The sequence below is a fragment of the Trichechus manatus genome, unplaced genomic scaffold (genome assembly GCF_000243295.1).
Source record: "Trichechus manatus latirostris isolate Lorelei unplaced genomic scaffold, TriManLat1.0 scaffold00036, whole genome shotgun sequence".
In the NCBI taxonomy this organism is placed as follows: Eukaryota; Metazoa; Chordata; class Mammalia; order Sirenia; family Trichechidae; genus Trichechus; species Trichechus manatus.
In genome coordinates, this window is record NW_004443972.1 from 19398131 (window position 1) to 19422009 (window position 23879).

Here is a 23879-nt window from a genome sequence, read left to right on the forward strand (position 1 = left end):
ATTAAGAGGATATTTATCTTTTAGATTTTTAATTAAACATTTAATTGAGATTAAATTGTAGACTTGCATGCAATTATAAGAAGCAATATAGCAAGATCCCCTGTACACTTTGTCCAGTTTATCCCCCACAGTAACATTCTACAAAACTATAGTATCACATTACAATCAGAATATTGACATTGATAAAACCCACCTATCTTCAGATTTCCCCAATTTTACCTGTACTCATTTGTATGTAATTTTATGTTTTGAAAGTTTCAATATTTGATATTAGGGACTGTTTTTTATTAAATTTTTTCAGAGTATGTGATAGGTAGGTGCCATTTGATATTCAACCTGAAAATAACCATCTCCTTGGTTCTGTAAAATTAGCTAGTTAATGTGTTTGATCAAATGTTATTTCAAGAACTGACTTGCCACATGACAGTCATGGTAGCATAGTCCAATACCAAGACAGATGTTAAACAAGAAGACATAAAAGCTTACAAGGAACATGGACTGCTTTTCCCCCCAAGAAACTGGGTGCTTTGAAGAACACTAAAAATAATATGAGACAGATCTTTAAGTTCACTCCTGTGTGCAGCAATGGGATGATTTTTGTCAATATTTTTACCGAGTGCCCACTGGGTATATAGCACTATATAAGTGAAAGGAAATAGAGTTTTATGGATAGAGAAACATCAGGAGAACCCAAAGTCCTGAATTCTAAGCTGGATCCTATTGCAGACATCCTGAATTTAATCCCAAAGTGGCAATTTTCCTTTTCTTTTTCAGTTTCTTCACCTGTGAATTAAAAATTATGGGGTATAGTAAAACAAAGTATCAATATAGTAAAGTGAAAAGAAGCATTCAGGTTAGTTTTCCTGTGCTTTTGGAAAAACATTCAGTCCTCAGTAATAGCAGTAGTAGTACTTAACATTTAAGGGTTTGCTATATACCATGTCTTATGCATAGCCCTGTATATTCATTAATTAGTTTAATTACTACCATACCTCCAAAGAATTCTAAGAGTTAGAGACTGTCATTTTTCCCATTTTACAGATGACAAAATTGAGGCTTAGATAATTTAACCTACTCAAGACCATGCAACTGATAATTCGCAAAGCTGGATCTTGAATTCTGGTTTCTTACCACAAGGTCCATGCCTTTCTCTTACCCACTCACTATGGGGCCTCCCTTACTATAGTCCATGTCTTCTCTCCTACACTGGGTAATAAGGAAAAATTACTTCTAAGATCTATGGTCTGTAGCCAGTCATTAAGATTTCCCTATATTGTAAAAACGCTACAAAGGGGACCAGAGGGAGCTAAGAATATGGGACAGAACCTCTCTAATCATTTTTCCACCCCTACCCTAAGACAGGAGCTCTGGTGGCACAGTGGTTAAGAGTTTGGCTGCTAACCAAAAGGTTGGCAGTTTGAATCCACCAGCTCCTCCTTAGAAACCCTATGGGGCAGTTCTACCCCGTCCTATAGGGTCACTATGAGTCAGAATCGACTCCACAGCAATGAGTTTGGTTTTTTGGTACCCTAGGACAAAGGGGTGTTATCTGATCCCTGCCTTGGCACCAGAACAGGAAGATAAAACTAAAAAAAGAAAATAAAAAAAAAATGAAAATGAAGTTTCACAAGAGTAACTCCCTAATAAGCCCACCATTTTGAAGTAAAGTAATAGTTAACCAGTTGCCAGCGAGATGATTCCAACCCCATGTATGTCAGAGTAGAACTGTCCTCCACAAGGTTTTTAATGGCTGATTTTTTCAAAGTAGATCGCCAGGCTTTTCTTTGAAGGCACCTCTGGGTGGACTCAAACCTCCAACTTTTCAGTTAGCAGAGAAGCATATTAACCATTTGCATCACCAAAGGTCTCCCAAGTAATAGTTAAAGTCCCAGTTCTAATTAAAAAAAAGCAAAACCCCTAATGGGTGGTAAAGGAGCCCTGGTGGTGCAGTGGTTAAGCGCTTGGCTGCTAACTGAAAGGTTGGTAGTTCAAACCCAGCAGCCAATCCACAGGAGAAAGATGTGGCAGTCTGTTTCCGTAAAGATTACAGCCTTGGAAATCCTATAGGGGAAGTTCTACTCTGTCCTATAGGGTCACTATGAGTCAGAAGCAACCAGTCGACACATAACAATAGTAAGTCATTTGCACAACACTTAATAACCAGCAGCAAGAGTGAAAGTAGAGTCTTTTACTAGGAAAAGACCAGAGGGGGGCAGAAAAGTAGGTACATATATATCCTATACTTTAATACTGAAGCACTGAATGTATGAGTCCACAGAGGCCTTTTAAAAGCTGGAGGAAGAATCCAGGCTGGTAGTCTTCAGAGGCTACTGTGCAGAGAACAAAGCCCTGATGGCATCAAATCAAGGGACACCACACCCCTAAGCAGTTGTAATACATCTCAGGAGAGACACCCACAGCACCATATGGATCTCTCTGGGCACACACATAAAAATATCTTCATTCCTAAGCCATCAAAATTCCTGCCTAAAGAGCCTTCATTATAAAAGAAGGTAAGTACACTTCTGTCACACTCAGGAACTAGCTGCCTGCAGCCTACAATACTAAGAGTAAGGAGACCACGCAGTGCAGGACGTTTGATGAGTAACTCAGCAGCAAACTGAACTTCATGGTCGGAGCCTGCTGGTGTGCACGCCCCAGCTTACAGAGAGACAGATGGAGGTGATGAGCTGGGGATGGCTTCCAGTGCAGATGGGGTGCAGGAAAGGCAGCTTGTTAATAACACCGCTGCTCCAAGCAACTCCTTGTCAGCACTCAAAGTTTCAGGATCATGGACTTGTGGCTTCTTGAAAATTGCTGCAGGACTGACATAATGCCTAGTGTAATTCCTGGTGTAGTTCCAATAAAAAATAAGAAAAGTCTTATAACACTCCTAACGGCTATGGCAAGGCCAGTGGTATGAAGTGACTGACATTTGATGAAATTTTACAACTTCTCATCTTGCAGTATTCATACTGTTCGAGAATGAAAATTTTAGAGTTGATGTTCAAGCTAACCATGGTCCTTCCTCTTTACTTCAAAAAAAGAAAACAACTGAAAACCACTTTCTTTTTGAGGTGTTTCCTAAAAGATTTTCAATGGATGCTACAAACAATTTTTGATGTGAGAACAACCAAGTGTGTAGCTAACTGTAGGAGGAGTTCATTTTTGGACAAGTTATCAGGACAGAGTACTGAAATTTCTTCACAGGGTCAGGTGATTCTTTACTAAAAATATGATTAATATAAACCATATAGGAAGATTAATTTGAGCATTGTTGGAATTTGACAATGTAATTACACAGTAGCTTTTTTCTTCACACTGTCACAGATTGTACTCTTACAAAATGATAGTCTCTTCTTTTCAAAAACTATAAATCATAATAAACATTCTAAATGTCTTCCTGGGATAAGCCATAATGCATAAATGTCTTACTGAGACATTTCTTCCTGAGAAAGTTCAGAATTGAGTATGATAATAATTTGCAACTGTCTTACTGATCCTACAAAACGGACAGCGCTTAGAGTTTCTAGAAGCATTCAAAATGGAGCTTCCTTTTTAAAAAAAATTAGATGCTGGTATTCATGCACTGATAACATTGTAAAATGAATTCTGCAGTTCCCCTTCTTCTGTCCCCACTTCCCTCTTTTTAACTATTATGAATCTAACAAATCAGGTAGTTCTAACAGAATGATAAGTAGAGTGAACTTACGTCCCTAAGAAATAAAGTATGAGGAAAACCTTAGGTTTTCAATGCTTGAGAATATGTAAAAACAACATATTCTTACATTTTTGGTGGAAGGTTCATATCGTTCAATGTTCACATATTGAACAACGGCATATAAAGTTATTATTGCTCTAGCCAAATGAGTCTGTAAATTGAAAATATTTTCATTTAAATTTATGTAACCACGATGCTGGTTAAGCTTGTTTTTTAAGCTCTAGAAGTATCAGTAATCTCAACCGTAAAATAGTTTTGAGATCACTGGAAGGATAAAGTGAGATCATGAATATTATATATCTTTGATATTAGGAAGCACTTTCTACATACATATTGCATATTATTACCATTAATATCAAGACTTAAGGTTAAGGCATTAGCCCCTAGAAGAGACTATTATGTGCTTAAATTTACATGATAATAGTAACACTTTTTTTCTATTAGTACCAATTGGGAGAATACATTAGAACCTTCAGGAATGATTGAATTTGATTAAACTAATGTTGGCTGAGTACTTCCTATATACTGGGTATTATATTAGGCATGTTAACATTAATAAACCTGTTGCTGTTGAGTCGATTCCGACTTACAATGACCCTACAGAACAGAGAACTCCCCACAGGGTTTCCAAGGACCAGTTGGTGGATTCAAACTGATGACCTTTTGGGTAGCAGTTGAGCCCTTAACCACTATGCCACCAGGGTTCCGTTGACATAATAGATGGCAATTAATCACCACGCTAAGCCCATGAAATGGTATCATTATCCCCATTTTACCGATTAAAATACCAAGGTTCCGAGAGGCTTAGTATTTGCTCAAAACTACTTCGCCAATAAATTTTAACAGGAAGTGTCTACAGCATGAGGCATCATTGCAGAAACGAAATTATTCTGGATACCTAAAATCAGATTATATGGTTTTACCAATACAAGGGTATTAAAGTGACAATGGGACGGCATATTTTAAAAATTATTCTGTCTGCATTAGATATAGAACATAAAAGAGTAACACTGCTTCCATTACTGGCTCTTCAAAAACTAATTCTGGTACACCAGGCCACCTAGGTAGGATCATTAGAGGGAAAAAAAAAAAAAACTTCATGCTCCATGTTAGATATGCTAGATGTTTCCTAAGAATTACTATAGCCAGAGTCTGTGGGGTCTGTCTATGTGATGTGCTTTGGAAGCACAGGGCTAACAATCAAAACTTTACCAAAAAAAAAAAGTAAGTAAACATAACCTACTAGGGCATTCTTATCAAACTGTAAGACAAATAGACTTCTCTGTTAAAAGTAAAAATGTTGACATATTTTTCTCTTTTACTTAATCTTTGATTGCCTTTCAGGTGGCGGGGGAAGGGTTGAAGTTATAAGTGAGAGCAAAGTGATGAAGGGAAGCAGCCAGAGTCTGTCTCTCAAATATTGCTGCTAATCTGCTCCCTGCTGCCAGTCCTGCCACTCAGCTGAATCCTAGAGGCTGGAGCCAGTGTTGTGGAGAGCAAGGAAAGGGAGAAGAGAAGGAAGAAAAGAGAAGACAAGGCAGCAACTGATGTTGTGACTGGGGGAAAAGAGAACAGCACAACCTTGTTTGTAATAGCAGAATTTTCAATATACTCCCAAAATACCCTAATTTAGTCATGTTTCAATTTAGTGTCTATCTCTTTTTGTGTACGTATGTATGTATCTACCTATCTACCTATTTGCATTACAATTAGCTATATATTTAATACTGACTTTTCAATGAGAGCATTTAGGCTTGTTGCTTTTCTTCATATTTAAACATTCCATCCAAAATTAGTTAGGTACACATATATAAACACACAATCAGCACACACACTGACACACTCTATATGATAAATGAATCAGATAAATCTATTTATAAATAGTTATCGATCTGCTGCTCTCTGCAGTGTTACCACTTCACATAGTAGACCCAAATGATCTGATCTATTTTACTTTTAGACCTCTGATTTAACTGAAAGATGACTAAAATGATGTGTTGCTAGAAGGTAGCCCATTAAGTCTTTGTCTAAGGATCATGACAAATAGATGAACACTTAGGTGAGCTAGAATCATGCTCTCATTTGGGTACCAATGCTTATTCCCAGTTAATCTGCCAGGTTCTTTTCTGGGCTAAATCATCAGCCAGGAGTCTCTGCTATCGAAGAACAGCCCAGCAGGTAATATGCACAGCCAGTACACTGCCAGCTTGTTGACAGGCAGTGTGGTGGATTTCATCCTCTATGGGGATGTCAGCTTCCAGGGAGTTCAAACAGAAGCCCTAGTGAAGGCAAACTCCAAGTCAGTAATTTTGCCTGTCAGGAATGCTGTGCCAGACAGATTTAGCAGTGGCCTGACACGTCCAGACTCTAAAGAAGATTTTGAAAGGACAGGAAAATCACTCAAGATTTCTTTTCCGGCCGTTCCCACCCATTCCCAGCCATCAGAAACCACCACAGTCCTAAAACCAAGAAGGTTTTAGCAGTGGAACCAAGGGTCACAGGACAAGAAATTTCCATGTTGGAGGGGCAGGCTTTATCCCTGGAGCTTTACCCACTTCAAGTTAGCTATCTTCATTTTGAACAAGAATGTTCCTTTATGGCAGGCAAATATACTCTCACCTAAGCTCCCAACACATTCCACTGTGGATTTTTATATAATGCATAGACTTCTAGAAACTGCTTTTTTCTAAGAAGGTACTAGAAATGGACAAGAAAATTTTTCTGAATGAGATGAAAAGTGAGCTTTGCCCTGCATGAAAACCTAAGTTCGTGCTACAAATACATAAAACATCCTTACTTTCTCTCAGTGTCTAGATCTTATTTGACAGAAAGAGAGAGTAAGAGAAAGAGAAAGAAATATTTGAAGTGTTTGATTATAAACAGCAGTAACTACTCAATATGTGAAGAACCTTACTTCCTTAGAGTTACTATTGACTTCAAGTTTTTACTTCACAATAATCAGCAAATAAGAAGACCTCTATTAACAGCATAAACTGGACTTTTTTTTCTCATAAAAAGTAATTGTCATATGGACGGCATTTAGCAGAATGACTGTTCTAGACTCTTTTGCATATGTAAAGTATCTCCCTTAATTAAATCAATCAAGCTGTCTAAACATTATCCGTCTACTATAATATGAAAATCATTTTCTAGAGTAGAAACTGCAATATATTGCCTCTAGTTGTTATGAGGCATGGCCAATATATCTATAAAGGGATTTTTTTCTTCTATGTAGGTTTCAGGTAGACAGAAAAGTAAGTAGGTAGATAGCTAGAGATAGAAAAAGACAGAACTAGATATAATGATAAATATTCTTCACATTTTACTGTCATGTGCCACAAGTGTATAAAGATCCTGTATTGAATCTGGAACCAGCACGTGGGACTGTTCTTCACATCAGCCCTGAACATCGCCAGCATTCCATCCCCACCTTTGAAACCACCTTGCTTTGATATTCCTTAGAAGCAATGTCACATATTCTCATTTAAATCTTCCCTTGTGTAGAATCTGAGCCCCCCTGGAGGAAAAATAAGCTTTTTCCCAAGTGGACTAGAGGGAAATAATGCAAAAATGTCATGCTGCTTCAGAAATTCCAATTTTAGGGCAGAGGTATTATAATCTTGATTCTGTCTAAACAGCCAACTCCTAAAATGTCCTACTCGCTAGCACTAACTTTGCATTTACTTAGTATCAATATTTTATTCATGCATTTTATTTTTAATGGTTATCCCCATTGTTCTTTAGCTGCCTGGAATAGGCTTAGTCTGTAAACTCCTACAGGTCAGAGGGTATGTCAGTCTAACCCTATCTTACCCTATCCCATCTTTCAATTTTGTATTTAAACAATAAACACTTCATAAAGAATATTTTTTATGGGCTCAGTCAAATAACTTATTATGATTTGGGAGCATGTCACATTCTTCTACCTCAGATAAGTACCAATACTATTTAGCTCTTTTTTTATCTTCAATTAGTTATTCTGTCCTATTACCCACAGCACTCTAAACTATTACATAAATAAAATACTTAACAACATATCTGGTAATAGTAAGGGCCCAATAGATGTTAATTAGTCTTTTGAGACAGTTTGCAGAATGGTAAGTGCATGGACTTAAGATTTAGTCAACCCCATATAGAAAAAAACTGATTATATCATTCTTTTTTATTTGCGCTTAGGCAAGTTGCTAAATCGGTCTACAGATAATATTACATTCTTCATAAACTCCGCTGCGAACTAATGCATGTGAAGCAAGTAACACACATTTCTTGGCACATAACACAAACTTAAAAAGAAAAAAATACCCTCCTATTTGTGAAACCCAATAGCTTTTGTCAGGTAATCTGACACTGACATTCCCTTTGGAATGTTCTGGGACCTTTGTTCTTTTCTGTTACAACCTGAGCTCTTTGCTCTCCTTCTGCCTGTCTACCGGTTCTTATTCTTGTGTACATGCTTTTCTTAGTCCTCTGGCTCCTTATATGTAGACGTTCTCTAAGGTTCTCATCTCAGAACATTTTTCCTTTTACAATATGTTCTAGACTTCAACCACCTCGTTTACTCTTAAAGGTTTGCATTTCTATCCCATCACTTCAGTGAACAACCTTGTTTCATAATTCTCAGTGGAAAAAAGAACCCATCAGGCAGGAATGTCTTCATCTTCCCAACAAATCTCTAACCCCACCTGCATCTCCCGGTCCCCTCCTGTTTCAGTTCTATTACAACATAAGGTGCGTCCTTCTTTCAAAAACAAAGGCCATTTCCTCCACCTTTACTCCAGATCTCATCAACTTCAGCCTTCTCAGGGACTTTATTCCATCTGTTATCATCTCTGTTCCTACTTAACCTTCCCTTTTCTATAGAATTCTTCTCTTAAACATCCAAATATGTTTAATATTCCTGTATTTAAAACAGGAATAAAACAATAATAAAGCCCTCTATTTTCCCCATACTTCCTTCCAGCTACTGCTTTAACTCTTTCCTCTGCTTCACAATCAAGCTTATGAAAAGCAATGTCTATTTGTAAGTCTTCCCCACTTCTTCATCCCCCATTCACCCTTCAACTCAATTCAGTTTGACTTCTAGCCCCATCACATCAAAATTACTTTCATTAAAGTCACCTATGATATCTATGATGTCAAATGAGTAGATATTTTTCTGTACTCATTTTTCTTGACTTAACAGAAGCATTTAACAGAGTGGTCTGCACCCTCTCATTGTTTGTCTCCCATGACACCATATCTCTTGGTTTACCTCATTCTGTTTTAGAAAATTCTATGTCTTCTTTGGCTAGAAAAATGTGCCTTCCACCCTATCTCTAAATGTTGATGTTCTTCAATCTAGGTTCAAGTACCTCTTCTCTTCATGCTTTTTCATCTTGTCATAGCAATATATAAAGTATGTGTGCTATATATTTCTAAATTATATATCCATAACTGCCTACACTTCATATTCTGAGCTCCAAAAACTTGAGAAGCTATACATATATACCTCCAATCAGAATTATTACCGACATCTTAAGTTTACACCTTAAAAATTGAGCTCTAAATATTCTTACATCCTCCCAGTTTGGGACAAAGGGATTTCCATCCACTTACTTGGGATTTGAAATAGTCCATTCAGTTGCTCTTATGAAATCTGGAAATCATCTCTGATGTCCCTTTCTTTCTCACTTCACTCACCAAATCTTGTCAATTCTACCTCCACTTCTCTTTTCTTCTTCTCCACTGCCACCACATGGATTTAATTGCTTTCATCACTCACTAGTATTATTGATACAACCTCCTAATTGCACCATGGCCTTTTTTGATGCCCATCTTCCACCCCTCCCCCTAGAAACAAGAATAAAATGCAAATCTTACCATGCTACTTCAGGGACTTTATTCCATCTGTTATCATCTCTTTTCCTACTTAACTTCCCATTTTCTACAGAATTCTCTTAAGCATTCAAATATGTTTAATATTCCTATATTTAAAACAGGAATAAAACAATAATAAAGCGCTCTATTTAAACTATTTAAAATTCATCTATAAATTGCCACTGTGTTAAAATAGAATCTAAAATATTACGGAACTAAAAACCTCGTATGATCTGGTCTATGACTCTCTTTACAATTTCATCCTAGAACTGGCCTCCCTTTCATTCTCTAAGCTTCTGCTACTCTGACTTTCTATGGTTTAATGAATACGCGCCGCTGTCTCTAACCTCAGTATTTCCACATATACTGCCTAGAATATATATCTAGCATTCTTAGCTCGGAGCCATTGTGGCGCAGTGGATAAGAGCTCAGCTCCTAACCAAAAGGTCGGCAGTTTGAATCCACCAGTCCTTGGAAACCCTGTGGGGCAGTTCTACTCTGTCCTACATGGTTGCTATGAGTCAGAACCGACTCGACAGCAATGGGTTTTTGATCCTTAGCTTAGCTAACACATTCATTTTCTTCAAGTTGCTGCTAAAATGAAACCTCCTCAGAAAAGACTTTAATTCCCCTAATAAAAGTCAGACCTCTATTATAAATAATGTCTGAATCTACCATTTACTTTTTCTTCATAGCACTTATAACCATTTAATTTATATACCAATTTATATGACTTTATGTCTATGTCCCCTACCATACAGAAGCTCCATGAAGGCAGAGAACATGTGTACTTCTTCACCACTGTACCTCTAGCGTAGTATCAGGCAGGTAGTGGACAATAATGAATAAAAGCCTCTATGATTTTGTCTAACCTTGATCCTTCTCCTGTGTATCAGACTTCCATTTCCAAATGCCTTCTTGACATACCCACAAAGACAAACCGCAAGCAACTTAAATTTAGATATCAGCCACCAACACATTATCAACCCTCTCCCAAACTGTCCCTCCTGCATTTCTTCTCTGTTAGTGACATCATTTACCTTCCTCCAAGTTACCCATTTCAAAACCTTGAAGTCATTTTTATTTTCTTTCTTTCCTTCACTCTTTATATCCAATTAATTGCCAAAATCAGTCACTCTATCTCTGTGATATTTCTTAAATTTATCCTTCCATTTTTACTCACACTGATGCCTTCCTGTTCAGGTCTTCATCATTATTCTCCTAAATCCATGCAATGGCCATCCTACTGTCAATATTTCACTTAGCCTTTGTATCCTCTATATTAGATAGATTATGAGACAGTACAGAGTTAGGAGCACAGACTCTGAAGCCACCATGCTTGGGTACAGTGCCGTTGCTGGGGGGTGCAAGGGGTGTGGACCACACCACGTGACAATGTCAGAGGGGGTGACTGTCTATAAAATTTTTGTGCAGCGTATCAGCAGAAATTTATTATTTTTTATAAATTTAGTTAGTTACAACAACAACAAAAATTTTTCATAAGCTCAGCTTACATGTATCAATATACCTACAAGGCTAAAACTTTATGCTAATTTACTGTTTGAACCTTCTAATGCGTCCTGGTCAGAGCTGTCATTATTACCCAATTACAATGATGCTTCAAATCACGTGGTTTCGCCTGCACACACTAAAGCAAGTGCTGTTGTTTTCATTGCTGTAGGGGCTTTTGTAGTCTCTGATTTTGTCAAATTTGCTGGTGTTTTAGCTGCATTATTGTGGTCATTAGTATTTACGAAACTATGTCAATAATTTTGAGAATGAAGTAGTTAGAGGAAAAGGAGACAAACTAAAAAAGGTTTCTGCTCAGTTACTAATAATGTTGTAACTAATAATTTATTCAATGTAGAAAGGTTTTACAAAACAATTTTGTTAGTTTCCAAATAGTCTAAAAAATGTTACATTTAAGCAATTTAGAATTATATTTATCACAAACTATTCTATGACTAAAACTGATAATAAACTTACATGTATGTATGGTTAAGATTGTGTGTCAACTTGGCTGGGTCATGATTCTCAGTGTTTATATGTGATCACCCCCCTAATTGAATCTGCTGTGAGTAGCCAATCAGTTGAAAGGGAGTTTCTTTACGGGTGTGGCCTTCATCTGAATATAAGCAGATGTTCTGGATTTTTGCTCTCTCTGGATTCTGTGGCTGCCTCTTGTTCTTCTGGCCTCTGGTTCTTGGGACTTGAGCTATCAGCTTATCTGCCAATCTTGGGATTCGTCGTCAATCTTCACAGCCTGTGAGCAGAGCCCGGCTCTCAGACCAGCCGATCTTGAGTTCACCAGCTCCCGCAGCTAAGTGAATCAGGAGAACCCTTGCGGTCTTGCCTGTTAATTTTGGGATTCGTCAATATTCACAACCCGTGAGCAAGAGCCCTGCTTTCCAACCTGCCGATCTTGGGTTTGCCAGCCCCTGCGGCTACATGAATCAGGAGAAGCCTCTATCCTAATCCATGGACTTGGGATGTTCCAGCCTCTACAATTGCATGAGCTGTTTCTTTGATATAAATCTCTCTCTGTATATATTTATACACTTTACAGTTTTGCTTCTCTAGAGAACTCAGCCTAAGACAATGTGTAACAATTATTGATTATATAATTCTTTGATAACTAAATAGAGAAACTGACAGTTTAAAACATGAAGTGGCAGAAATGCTATGTTTCTTGATACATGTTTAGAAATATAACTTAAATCTTAAATTCTGTTTCTTTTTAATTTTAGTCTTCTTCAAATTTTCTTTAAAAACATCACTGTTGTGCAAATATATATCTGACTTTAATGAAATTTTCAGCATTTAAGTTTGAATTATGGTTTAAAAAAATAGTGACACATTAACAAGTGAATGGCAAAAGGCACTGATTTCGATGAAATCATTCACAAGCTCACAGCTTTGAAGGCCAGGAAAGTTCTGATTCAGTCAAGGTTTCAATGAGTGCTAAAAAGCTTGTGTATTTGTTCCTGTTTATTTCATTTATGAATATATTTCCATATGCGTTTGTCTACAACTTCTATATTATTTGGGCTATTACTGATTATGCAAAACTAATCCATCAAAGTTTAATGTTAAAATGAACAGAATTTTGATATAGTTCTTAAACATTTTTACTTTGAATGCTATTGTTTTCTTAGCAAATTTTCACTTTAATCACATGAAACTATGTAAATGAATGTGTGCATATGATATCATAATTTAAAAGTGTAATTTTAATTTTGCTAGTTGTTTATGTCACTATTACTGCCATTACATTCAGTGATGTATGAGAATTACGATTAATGAGTAACATTAGTACAAAAAATATTACTAAGGATTTTGTACAGTCTGGTACAGGAGGAGATCTACAGGGAAGGGAGGATGACACCATGAGTTACCACAGTGGATGACACCAACCCTAGTGATGCCACTACCTGGGTAAATTGCTTAACTTCCCTGTGCCTCTTTGTAAAAGGAGGACAATAATGGTAACTACATATGGGGCTATCAAAAAACCAAAAAATCAAACCCACTGCCATTGAGTCGATTCCAACTCATAGAGACCCTATAGGACAGAGTACAACTAGGGTTTCCAAGGCTGTAATCTTTATGGAACCAGACTGCCGCATCTTTCTCCCACAGAGTGACTGGTGCGTTCAAACCACCGACCTATCAGTTAGCAGCCAAGCACTTAACCACTGAGCCATCATGGCTCCTCTATATGGGGCAAAAGTGACAGTTAAAGGAATCAGTATAATTAAGCATGTAGAACAGTGGCTGGCATATACTAAGCACTCAACAGATGTTTGGTACTATTATTACATTATTAACACGAGTATTCTAAAAATTTAGGCCAAATCTTGTGACTCTCTGTCATGCCTCCCCTTGCCAACAGAAAAATACTCAGACTCCTATTTAAGACACTCAAAAATCTGGACCCAACCTACTTTTATCACTACCCAATTCAATCTCCCTCAATCCCTAAAATCCAAACACACCAGATTAATTCAGTATTCTCCAACTACAACAAGCACTTTCGTGTTTCTGTCTTTGATTATGCTGTCCTTTCAACTTGGAATGCCTTCTCCATGTCTCAAATGGCTGTACATTCAAAGTTGAAATTATTTTCACAAGGCCATCTTTAAGTCTCTCAGTTAGAATTAATTACTGTTTCCTGTGTCTCTCCTAGCATTTGTGCGTGTATTTAGCACTTACTGTGGTTTGCCTTACATTATAGTTAATTGCATACATTTTTGCCTCCTTGCCCCACTCTCTCACGAACCACCCCCAATCATGCAATTAGCTTAAAAGCTCCATGACAGTAGCAACCACATCTCAGACATCTTTGTATTACACACAATATCTAGCAAATTGGTCAACCAACATCAGACATTCAACAGTTATTTGCTGACTTTATTTGCAAAAGAAGTGAGTAAGCTAAGGTTAAAACAAAAATAAGATACTTTAAGTTTTCAGAGATACTACCTACCTGGCACAATGATAGAAGAGCATTTATTGTTATTTTTGCCAACTACTTAATCATATCTTGTATTGGAGAAAATAAAAAACAGATTAAGCACTCTATTAATATAAACTATTATTTTCTACTTAAGAAAATAATCTCAATTTTTGAATATTTCTTTTATCAGCAAATTATTTCCCTACAAATAAAAGCCAGGAATGTGATAGCAATCATTTAAGCATTTTATATTTAAAGGTTGACAAATAAAACAATCTGAGACTATGTTTCTCCAAAATAAACAAGAATGCTTTGTTCACTACTTCCCTACATAATCTTCTGTTTACCAAATTTCAGAACAGTGAGAGGTTTGATTTTTCTTTTTATAGTCAAATTGTTAACCTTAGGAAATGCAATATCTTCAAAGGTTAGTAATAGAATCCTGAACAAAAACTCAGAATGCCTAGCAATGCAGTGTCAGTTAACTAAAAGTTTTTATATTCCCTCCAAACTACAATCTGGCCTCTATATGGAACAGGATTCTTTGTCTTTTTGGCAGCCTCTTTGGCTGAACTTGGATCTAAGCATCCAGTGCTCCTTTCAAACAGTTCAACAAGGCCAGGAAAGGAAATTGCGCTGACCAATATACCTATTCTAAGATGCAAGATGCTTGATTTTTTAGACTCAGTATCAGTCCAGTCAGGTATCTCATGGCTAGGATCTTATCTCATTATTTTTTCAATTCATATTGGATCCACTGTTAAGCTATTTTCAGTCATGTTCATTGACCTAGATTCTCCCACAGGGTAAGCTACTCCCCAGGAGTATGCTAGGTACTTGAGGAAACTGCATTAATACTTCCAGGTATGGTATGATAACTGGATTTCAGGTGGCTGAAAACAGCTACCTCGGAGGATATTAAGTGACGTCTCCATATGCTATAGGATTTAAACAGCATTTTTAAGTGTCTAACGTGAAAATCAGGAGAAACCAAGAAACTAGGAGAAATTGGTTCACTAAATAGAAGGAAAAAAATTATTTAGATAATAAAAAAACTTACTGCCGTCGAGTCGATTTCAACTCATAGCGACCTTATAAGGACAGAATAGGACTGCCCCACAGGGTTTCCAAGGAGCAGCCGGTGGATTCAAACTGCTGACCTTTTGCTTAGTAGCCATGCTCTTAACCGTATCTGTTGTGCCATACCTGTTGCTGTCGAGTTGATTCCAACTCATAGTGACCCAACAGGACAGAGTAGAACTGCTCCATAGGGTTTGTAAGGAGCGTCTGGTGGACTTGAACTGCCGACCTTTTGGTTAGCAGCCGTAGCTCTTAACCACTATGCCACCAAGGTTTCCATAGATTTTTTAAATCTTCTAACAGAAAATGTGTACAGTTATCAGCTATATCCCTATTGTAGAAAGGTCTTTGACCCAATGCCAAAGTTGGCACAAAATTGAAGTCCTATTTTGAAGAACATAAGTGATAAACTCCCCTGGAGCTTCCTTCCCCCAATCAGTCTCTGACATCTAACTCCTTTAGAGATGATGCTTTACTTTCCCCCATCTGAGCCTTGAAATAGGTATATATTCATTTCTTTAACCACATTATTAATCAGTAGAGACACGTAACTTACACTAGCTTCAGTAAGAGTAGCCAATTGCTGTTGGTTCTTGTAAATGAAAAAAATCCAGGGATAGATATCCAAAGACTGGCTGGTTCCAGGGGATCCAATGATAACACTCAGATCATTCAGTTTCTCCGGTGTTTAACTCTTTCTCCATTTCTCCACTCCCCACTCTTTCATCCTTTATGTTTGGTTCACCAGCTGGTTCTTTCCGTACACTGGTGGTCACTGGACAGGCTAGGCTTACAGCTTAGCAGAAAAAAAATGTTTCAGTGAAAAGTCCTAAAAATGAATCTCATTAGCCTAGATTGAGTCTTTTCACCTTCAGTAAGTTGCCCATCCAGTGCATGCTTTATGCTGGATAGACTGATAGACAGTGAAGTATGGTGCTCAGGAGCACGCACTCCGGAGACATCATGCCCAGGGAAAAACCTGCCTCTGCCCTTCCTGACTGTGTGACTACTGCCCATCCCTGAATTGTGGCCAGAAGGTCATAATGCTCATATTGACCAGGCATACATTATGTGCCCACTCCTGGCAGGAGGAGGCAGTCATGAGATCAGTTCTACCTGGTCTGAGATCAGAGAAGGAAAAAAATCAAGAAGCTCTTATAAGAAAATTAGCAGGCAATTACAGATGTCTACTATAATTGCTATCAGAAAAATAACTAATGTATATCTTACGGTTAAATGCAAAATGAAGGCTAACACTGTAGGTACCTCCCGTCATAGCATTTCTCATACTGCACTGTTGATGCTTATTCACAAGTGCATCTCCCTCAATAAACCTGGGGCCTCTCAAGGTCAGGGGCTGTTTCTAGTGAGGTGAGGCAGTATCAAGTTATGTGTAGAGGTTTAACAAATGTTTGCTAAATAAGAGAAAAATGGCTCTAACTTTAATCAGAATACTTTGCAATATATTTGAACATTGCATTTTACTCACTAAGAAATACATGGCTACAATTACTTAGAAGAAAACTATACAGTTCAATAGGATTTAACGACCTCCCTGTTGTTTAAAAAAAGAACGGTTGAAGATTGATACCACTATCTTTGAGGTTTACTGCCCATTACAGTACTTTAAAAAATACTGGTGAGGGGACTATGGAGATGAATTAGAACTTGAATTAAGCTAAGGTTGTTGATGGTTCAAATTTATTACCGTCAAAAAAGCTGTTTACTTGCTTCTTTGAAATACGCCAGCGAGTTTAACCCTGTCCCGAAGCTAAAATTTGTTCTCCTCTCTTCACTGGAGTCTCTTGTAGGCGGGAACTGAGGTATACACAAAGGTCCATGGCTAGACTTGCGCTTTCAGTTTCCATGGCGTCCAATTTTTATGCCTCCAAAACAAATGCACTGTCTGGGATTATCAATTTATCTTACAGCTTAACTTCTTTTTAAAAATGACCAAACAGAAGGTTCAATAAATATCTGGCTTAGAAACAGCCAGGACAGGAAGAAAATGCTCTCCTATGGCAGTGTATAAACTCTTCTGAGCCTTGGAAGAGGTTATTTGCTAAATGTCCAAAAGAGTTAATGATCTTCCAAAATGGAATAAACATCAAACCCAGTGTCCTCCAAGCAGCACTAATGGCCCACTACACTAAATCTTATACTCTTCTTTAAGTGATTTCAGTCTCTTTCTTTGCCCTATTGAAAGCAAAATCCTACGTCTTTAAAAAGGACAAAGGATGAAACTACTTTTAGATTACATTAAAACCATATGCTCCCCAGGAAATTCGGTGTTAGCAGGCAGTAAATTACATTTTTAACCTACTTGTTGTTTCTGGGTGTTGCCACAAACATATTACAGTATGTGATACCACTTAGTGGCTAGATATCCTATCAGTGCCATATGGAAAACGTGTTAATGGTGGGCTTCGGTTTTAATTCAGTCTTCTAAGCTGGTTTAGAGATCATAACTCATAATTTTATAAGTATGAATAACAAACATTTTAGTCCAAATTAATTTAGATTTTACCCTTCTGTCTTTTTTTAGCCTAACTACCATTGCCCATTAAAGTTGTGTATATAAATAAGCCAGGTTATCTTTTTCTTTGTGAGAAATGCTGTTTTATCTGACAGTCGCTTTCCTAGTAGTTCAGTACTCCACCACTCTAAATTAGGACACTTTATCTTAAGGCTTCATAATCTTACAAGACTATAATTGGAAAGTTTATAAAAAAAAAAAAAAACTCCTGCTTTGTAAGCTTGGCAGCTAAGATAGAAGGAGGGAATGAGAAGGGCTACAGCAGAATTACACCATCACTGCTAGCCTGACTTCGCTTGACAGAGCCGTTTAATATTTTGACAAGACAAAATATAAAGCAGCATTTTATTCTGTAGAGACTTCACTAGACACAAGCATGGAAGCGCTTGTGATCAATAAAGTTTGCGGTGGAGAGTGATTTATTTACAGCAGGGTATTATGTAGAGAAAGAGCTGTGATATTTCCACAGGCTTTGACGGCATAATGGGCCCCTCTCAATCCTTACATGGAAGGGTTAGATTGTCATGGTTGCTCAGGCAGTATTCAAAACGTTATCTGATCAGCCTTAAAGACTTCAGAACGAGACAGATGATTAGTTACCCTAAACGATCCTCATCATGCAGAAATTGATGATTTAATATAGTCAATGACAGACGATTCCATTTGTACTAGATAAAGTGTCTGCGGTTTGTATCAATCATAATAGAGTTATTATTGAGCATAAAAGAAAAGCATGTTTAATATCATTAATTCCAGATATGTCGCTTTCCACATCTGGCATTCATCCATAGACCAGAACCACTCCAGGCTATCATTCCTGCCTCTGTGCTGGCGACTCCAGTGTTTTTTGTAATTTCAAAATGTTTTTCAGCACCTCCAGCTAGGCGCAATAACAGTTTACAGATTACCTATGTCATCACATTTTGACAAACTTCTCAATCTGATGTGACCTTCATCTTTAGCCATCTGCTTGCCTTTGTTTCTGCTCTTTTTTGATAAACCTCCACAGCTTAAAGCTGTAGTATTTTGTTCCATACACTGTACTTCTAGGTCAACATTTCACCTGTGTAAATCCAGAAACACAGACTGCAGTGTAAAGATGGTGACCTGGGTTCAGGTCCCTAGGTACCCGACCCTCCCTGACCCCCTTAGTTATATTTTTCATCATTCACGTCAAATGCATTTTGATTGTACAGAGGGGACAGCAAACAATCACAATAAAGGAAGCACAAGTGGGAGCTGGGGTGAGGGAAGATGGAGAAAAGAATAATCAGTAAAACTGGGAAGTTGGAAAAAGTAGAAAAAAATGTAATTTCTACATTTGTCTTATCTGCAAACAATATAACAAAGGAAAAGGCATATGAATAATGAAGGAAGAAGAAACACAAACTTTCTGGGGAACAGTATAGTTACCTAAACTAAAGCCTGTTTCTTTTTATTTTAAATACCCTATTTTCCAAGTGACATGTTGAAACAACAAAAAAAGTCAAAGCCTCAAATATCATGTATCCCATCTTTTAGTGAGGAAAAACCTCTCTGTTAAAACAAAGAAAAGAAGTCTCTTGGACTTAAATTACTTCTAATCACAAACGTTTATACAGCCACTCTAGGTTGTGAAAGACACTAGCAATTTCTTTCTTTTTTTTTCCAATTAGAATTTATTTAGAGACTATTTTTTTCATATATTAATTCAACAAATGTTTATTGAGTACCTATTATCTGCCAGATACCATTCAAACACTAGTAATACATCAGTGCACAAAGCAGACAAAAATCCCTGCCCCATAAAGCCTACCTTATAATGTTGATCACTCATATCAAAGGAACTGTGAGTAGTTAGACAGTCATAAGTAGAATATTTTTTAAAAACTAAAAACAGGGTTGAAATAACATGCCTCAAAGAAGATAAACAAAAATCAAGATCTTCCTCTGCCTTCAGAGGTATTGATTGTTAGGTGTATAGGCCCTGGGAAGCAGAAAATGCCATTGCTCTTACATGCATTTAGTCCACCTCAATGCTTACCAACATTGGTACATTTGTTTACTCTCATTTTGTTTGGTAGGGTAAAGTCAAAGAGATTAATACTGCTTCAAAGACAAAGGGTTAGTTTTTAACTTTAGCTCTCATTGCCTCATTATATTGCCTTAGTTATTATTGCTTCAGCATGATTGGTTATCCAAGACAAAGTCCACCACTGTCTCCATGTATAATCATCCCTTGTTCATAATAAGGGCAACTAACAAATCATGTGAGTAAACATATAGCTTTTCAATTATTTTGTTGGAAAAATATTGATGTTATTGAAGGTTTAAGTATCAAAGTATTTAGGAGAATAATTTAGCAGATTAGCAAAATCAGATTTAAGTATATAAATCTTTCTCTTTGATCTGATCGTTACCCATATATCTTATAAGTGGTCCTCTGTAATAGTAACCCACTCAGAATCAGATGTCTAGTGTTCTAGGTCTGGCTCCTACATTTCCTAACAAATTATCTAAATCTCAGGTTTCTTGTTTTCAAAGTTAGGAGAAGGTATCTGTCTTGTCTGTTGCACAGGGTTGCTTTAGGAGTGATTTTCTCAAAAGTAAAGCATGTTGTAATAAGAAAAACCTGAGATATGATCTAGTCAAACTCCTCTATTTCATAAATGAGAAAACAGAGGCCCAGAAAACTTAAGAAACTTACTAAAGGTCAGTTAGCAAAACTCAGATTAGGCTGTAGTTCTGTTTCACGTCCACTGATCTTTCTTCTCCTCCATGAGATAATATAGTAAAAAATGTTTTGAAAACTATGACATGAATAAAAGATATGGTACTATAGTGATAGAATAAAATGATGTGATGTTTCTACATCTGAGTCTTTATATTTCTCAAAGAAAGCATTCCTAAATATCTCACAATGGATTTCTTTAAAGAATTAAAAGGAAATTTATTCAAGAAACATTAGATTTTTTGATAACAATGATTTTCACACTTTGTATAAAGTTTTATATGCATATAAGACTAATTAATGTCCATCAGTGATCATCGTATTAATAGATCATGCCAAGTTTGATACTTTTGTTCTCAATCTAATAATTTATTCAATTGTATCAACATAATATTGGTTATGCCGAATAAAATAATAAATTATGGCTGTGTTTTATTTTATTTCATGACTAAAGTTAGGCTTTCAGCATCTTTTTGATGATCTAATACTCTCAAAGAAGACAGCAGACCCCAGAAAACAAGTAACACCAGTGAGTTGAGAAAGACTTTCTGTTCATTGATGGGTTTAGCCTTGACATGAAAATGTATATAGAGAAAGTGTCAGTCAATACATTTTTTGTTGGGTAAGGATATGAGATTCACACAAAGCAGGTTCAAAAAGCAAGTGACCATAAAGTCACGTTTCTAATGCTACAATCAAGTCTTCTGAATCAGAAGAGTCTAAGAAGAGCACTCTTTTGTCTTAAGCTTGTTACTAATTTACTTTGACCATTAGTCAATTAGTGTATCCTCAACATATTTTAAATGGCCACACCCATTTGCCTGCCGGAAAATCCCTGTGCTGACAATTACAACTTAAAGTAAATTTGAACTGTATAATTGTAGATTCCAAATTAGAAGAAAAAACAGACTCTATATGCAGAATAGAGGCTGGAGTCCTCTATTTCAGTTCGCAAACCTAACAAAGGCTAACTGAATCTGTAATGAATTTGGGCAGCTGGTATAGAAACTTAATTTAGAACCAAAATTATGTAAGAAGTCATTCTGATGTACAGGAAGGTCTAAGAGGTTTTCCAACAAATTTTCCACTTCCAAGCAACCGTCATATACAGAGTAAATAATGTTTCAAGTAGAAACAATAAAGAATGCTGGTTTGGATTTTTTTTTTTTTCTCATTTCTCTTTTAAAGAAAGAATGCTGCTTTAAAATGTTTTTAATTCCTTATCTGTAGTTACAAGCCAGAAGAAAACTTGGGGACTTATTCTTTAGAAAATTGTCTTGGTATATACAGTTCTAAAAATCAGGACAAATTCTAAAGTGTTCTACTTTGGCAATACATTTTTTGTTGGGTAAGGATATGTTATAACTTTTTAGAATGCTCTGTGCTCAGATTTCCTTGTCATTTTTGTATCTTGGTTTATGGTAATCCTTCTTCCTTGAATTCCTTTCCTATTCTTCTTCTCCTATCTAAATTCTGAATTTCTTTCAAGTATCAGTTTAAGTCTAAATTCAACCAGAAACCTTTTCCCTGAGTGCTTCAGGTTCCATTATCTTTCTTTTTTTTTTTTAATTTCAAAATCAGTACCATCCAGGAACATACATTAATTCATTAACACATACTTACTGCCTGGCTTGTGCCAGACACTATATTAGGTACCATGGCTACTAAGACGATAACATGTGAGAGTGATATTCTTCCTTATCTAGTAGAAGAGGGAGAACTGTGCATCTACTTTGACCCAGAAGGAGTGCTTTTACATATTATCTCATTTAATCCTCATGATATTTCAGTCAGGTAAAATTATCATCCCCATTTTATAGGTATGAAAACTGAGTCCATTAGGAGATTGGATTACTAGCTCAAAGTTTCAAAGACAGTATTTCTTCCTAATCATTCTAAGTTTGTATTCCTCATCACCATGTCTGCATTGATGCCCAGCTCTCTGAGAATTTTGGCACTGTTTTTTCTTTTTAAACTTTTTTCCATTATTTGACTTGCTGCAGAAAAAGTACATATTCACTAAAATATTTACTGACCGATTGTGGAGTGTCAGTTTGATTCAAGTCTTAGTAAAAACCTAGATAGATTTTTTTGCAAATATTGTATAATACAGTTGGAATGATTTTCTGTATCCTAAATAACATTGAAATTAATTTAATAGCTTAATTAGGATCCTCATAGACCAAATTAAAAAAAATGCCATAAATAAGAAAACTGAAAAAACAATACATTAACCAAACCTAGCTTGTATTCTCTATGATAAAGCTATTATTAAAATATACAACCATAAGATTGTTTTGGAACTTGGCAGATTCACAGAAGCCCTATTGTCTTAGACTGGGTTCTCTAGAGAATGGGTTCTCTAGAGAAGCAAAACCAGTCAAGCGAATAGACTAGATAGACAGATAATAAGTAAATAGGTAGGTAGATAGATTTATCTTAAAGAAATTACACAGTTGGCACGTCCCAAGTCTATGAGTCAGGCATCAAGCTGGAGACTTCTCTGGACTCATGCAGCTGCAGGAATTAATGAACTCAAGATTGACAGGTCAGACAGCAGGCCATTGGCTCAAGTCCTAAGAACTCGAAGTCACATAATGACGAGCCAGAAGCAGGATCTAGAGCAACTGAGCAAGCTTTTCCAGAACGCCCATATGTACTGGATGCAGGCCATACCCCCAAGGAAACGCCCTTTTCAGTTGACTGGCTGCTCACATCAGATCACAAAACAGGGGATGACTGTATCAGATCACAAAATGGAGGATGGTTACATCATTACATAACTGCCAAATTACTGAGAATCATAACCTGATCAAGTTGACACGTAACATTAACCAGCACACTTACTTAACCTCTCGGGCCTTTGGTCTTCATGGCTTGGAGAATACACATTGAGGACCCTAAGTAGGGATATTGGTGAACTGTCTGGCACACTGCATTGGGTCAATGAATGGAAGCCATATTATCACCTGCTCTTTCTGGGTGGGCCCATGTCTACCCACAGCAATGCTTACTGCTTACCCCCTACAAAGTTCCCAAAAGAATGGGAGCCAGGACAGAAAAGTCTGACAGAGAAGACAATGGCCAGGGTAGTGGTCCTCAGCCCCAGAAGAATATGAGTATCACCTAGCCTTAGCCCCAAAGGTTCTGAATTAATTGGTCTGGGATGGGACCCAGCATCTATATTTAAAAAACTAAAATAGTAATCTAGCAGGCAATCCGAATGTGCTGCTAGAATGGCAATCCACTGATGTAAAGCACTATGTGCTTCTTAGGGAAGGAGCAATGGGGGGACACACTCAGGCAAGAGGACAAATGAGCCTTGTGCAGAAGGAATTCTAGGGCACAGGAAACTAGGAACATTTTCCCCTGCCTAGTAGGTTTGCCAGGTTCCTTAAGGCACTGATAAATCTTTTCAACTTCCAAATCTTCCCTAGTAAATCCTATCTCCCTCCCAAGCTCAAAGCAGACTGTTAGGAAGGAAATAGGAATAGAATAGACCAATTTCTCCCTGTTAAGA